The following is a 3,816-nucleotide window of genomic DNA, read 5'->3' as shown; positions in this document are numbered from 1 at the left end:
TGGAAGGTATGCATGGAAAGTTCTTTACAAGCCTTATTCCCCATGAAAGGCTTTTGCCCGGAATGTTGATTTTCCTCCTTGGAATTCTGCATGACCTGCTGTGGTTTTTTCAGTACCACACTCTCTCTTCTAATCTCCAGCAGCTGCAGTCTTCACTTTCTTTTTGTCTGAAAGGCAATTCTCCCCCAACCCTCTGTCGTCTTCCTTTGAGCCAGTTCTGTATTCAAACGGTTAGTTCTCTCTGTATTCCATGTGATCTAACCTTGCGATCTAGTCTACCTATTGTGCTGAGGGAGGATTGAAAGCAGGATAGATTTGTGACGACATTGTAATTGGAGCACAGACGAGCTACATATTACAGAAGACCCTAGATATTTCCAGTCAACCTGGTCAAAGATGCTTTGGCATACCTGTGAAGCAGGTGTGACTTGAACCAGGACCTTCTGCTTCAGGGAGAGCATTATTACCACTACACCACCCAAGTCCTTCTGCAACGATTTAACACAAATGAAAGTGAAATAGAGCCGAAGACAAGTTTGGAAACAGCATCAAGAGGAAATTATGTCATTAGTGAACAGGAAGCAATTCAATTTCTTGCCCAAGGTGAAACCATGCAAAAACTGCGTTTGCCAAAACAAAATAACACACATGTAGTTTTGGAGTGTCTTATATGTGATGAGAATGAGCCACAAAACAGACCAAAATAATGGTCAAAAACACATGAATACACTCAAAGGTTTCATACTCAGTTCAAGCGGAATGCTCCTGGCGTGATGTCACCTACCCTACAGCCCCGGACCCACCACTGCATGTCAGATCGCTCGTCTTGACAGTAAACCCAAAACAAGCGACTGGCCCAGATGGACCCCCCAGCCATGCCCTCGGATTTTGTGCAGACCAGCTGGTGGAAGTATTTGCTGACATTTTTAACCTCTCCTTTGTTTAAAAAAACGCTACTCAGGAAAAGTTAGGGAGTAGATGATGTGTTTTGCAGTCTGAGCAATTATTCAACAGACTTCCATGCGTGCTTTTCTCACCTTCCAACTCCACCTCTCTCACACCACTTCATCTTTGCCCCCATCATCCCATCTCAGCCAAGAATGGAAGATGAGACCTGACATGCCCACCTTGCCTTCCCTTTGCCAGATTCAAATAAATACTGCATACCTCCCCTACCCCCTCCAAATGATGTGACTCAACTCAATTCTGCCATTGGGACCTGACCAGAAATTATCCTTGTATCTGTCACTCTCAGGACCTGACCCTGACTGATCCTATCCTGCTGGTGCTATCCTCCTCACTCCGTCGGCACACCAACTTGACTCTTCAAGTCCTGTGCAGCAGATGTCTGAACCTTGGCACCCTTAATGTACCCGCAAATAGTGTTTGACTTAGCTGTCACCCTATCCTCCTGTGAACTTACCCTCCACCCATATAGTACCTTATTTTCCCTGCACACACTCATCACACTAGTGTACTTATGGTATGACAACACATCAAAATGACTGTCAAACATTACAGTTCAGGATAGGATAGCTGAGTCCTGTGAAAATGTTTAAATAGTTCTCCTCTTCAAATGAATTGTGAGACAGATAATTGTGTGGAAACAGGCCCTTCGGCCCAACCAGTCCACACCGACCCTCTGAAGAATAACCTACCCAGACCCATTTCCCTCTGACTAATGCTCCTAACACTATGGTGTAATTTAGCATGGCCAATTCACCTGACCTGCACATCTTTGGACTGTGGGAGAGAACCTGAGCATCTGGAGGAAACCCATGCAGCCACGGGGAGAATGTGCAAACTCCACACAGACAGTCACCCAAGGCTGGAATCGAACCTGGGACCCTGGTTCTGTGAGGCAGCAGTGCTAGCCACTGTGCTGCCCCAGGAAATACATCTCTGTATTGCCAATGGAGTTGAATTCCACACCCCCCCTCAAAATATAAAGCTCCCAACTCTGATGTAAACGAACACCTGGAGTAGCAATTGCCAGTCCTTAGAAAATCAGGCCCCTCACCATGAAATTGGGTGTTGCCAGTGTATGTGAGCATCGGGTTTTTCAGATTGCATTTGTGAGGAGCAACATTGAAGTGAAAAATAGCACAGACAAGTGCAATCAGGTGTAGCAGCAATACACAGCTGAATCACAGTGGAGAGATATTTCAGGATCAGGTGTGGTCAGCTGTGTCAAAAGCTGATGCAAAAAGATCAGTAAGAACAAGGAAAAATAGTTTCCTGTTTCTTGCAGTCATAAAAATATTTTAACTTGAATCAGGGCCATTTTGAAACATTGATGGGAGTGCAAACTTGATAGTTTCAAAGTTCTGTGGGATGTGGGAGGCAACACAACAATACTGAACTTACAAGGTCGGGAGGTGAGAAGGAATAAATCGAGTTTGCAGACAGTTAGTGCCGTGGACAAGATAATCTTGGAGAAGAAATTAAGGTGCAGCTGCGTCTGTGTTCGGCGCGAGGGCAGGGGTTAATTTGAGATCAAGTTTGGCTTTGGGTTAGTGGACATGAGGGGCGTAGTGGGAGCAACTGACATGGTCAGAGAAGTCAGTGAGCCATGACATTTTGAGGTGAGGATGCTAGGGGCAGGGCTGCAGTTGGAATATTTATGCAGCACCACAAATTGCTGCTGACTCTGTAAAACACGTTTGGAAGGACTTATGCACCAAATCCTTTTATCAATGTCGTGGCAATGTAATTTCTTCCTGGTCACTTGGTAGAAAATGCATTTTTGGAAAGTATCCATTACATCATGGAATGAAGTCAGATTGGGGTTGAGTTTCATGTCCTTGAGCAGATATAGTGGAAGGACCTTGCTCTCCATAGCCTTTGCTCAATATTATCTCTACTCCAGAGTTGCAACATCAAACCGCCACTTGTGTCAGATCACAAATTTTGTGTTCTCAAAAAATAAGTCAAAACGATTCTGGAATCTTGATAGTATGATCACGTTTTGTGGAGTTGCTGCTTTTTTTTTTGTGGATGACGTTAACTTTATTGAAGTTCACACCACCACAGTTATTTATGGGCCCACCCAAGATTTTTCACTTCTGTTCTGATGGACACTGAGCATTTACTGAGGTCCCGTTCTGTGTCCAAACTGCTGTTTAAAAATTGCATCAACTCGTCATGTCACCCTGTGCAGAGGAGATTTTGTGGGGATCTTCTTTGGGCAGAGAATTTTAGAAGAGGGGAAATTTAGGGGTCTAATGATGACCGTGAAACCATTGTCAAGCGTCAGGAAAAATCCACCTGGTTCACTCATGCCCTTTAGGGAAGGAAACAGCCATCCTTTCCTTGCCAAGCCTACGTGTGACTCCAGACAGAGGGTCTGGGTGGAATGAATAGAGAAGAGACCTTTGTCTATCATCAAGGTACTTGAATTTCAAGTCATTGGTAAGAGATTTCGGGTTAGTTGAGAAATTATTTCACCTTGAGTTGGGAGGTGGTGTGGGACTCTGTCTGAAAGGGTGCTGGAGGCACACACCTTCCACACTTTCAAAAACAACTTAGGTGTGAATGAAGTGTCATAACACGCAGGTCTGTGGCTCAAGAGCTGGAAAGTGGGATCCATTTGTTTGGCTCAATATCAAGCAAACTCATTGTTTGTTTGTGTGTGTGTGTCTCCTGATCAGGGTTCCAGCTTAATGTACACTTTTTAAAATTCTATTCCTTCCTTCCTTATAAGGGGAAGGGTAACAAATCTAATTGTAATGCTCCTTTAACAAGTTTACGTTGTGCTTGTTTTTTTTTCAGAAGGGTCAGAGTTGCTGAGAGGTCTGGCTTGGATGAGTTTTTGGG

This window comes from Chiloscyllium punctatum, chromosome 35, assembly GCF_047496795.1.
Source record: "Chiloscyllium punctatum isolate Juve2018m chromosome 35, sChiPun1.3, whole genome shotgun sequence".
NCBI classification, from domain to species: Eukaryota; Metazoa; Chordata; class Chondrichthyes; order Orectolobiformes; family Hemiscylliidae; genus Chiloscyllium; species Chiloscyllium punctatum.
The sequence above is the reverse complement of the archived record's forward strand: the minus strand, read 5'-3'. Positions refer to the sequence as shown.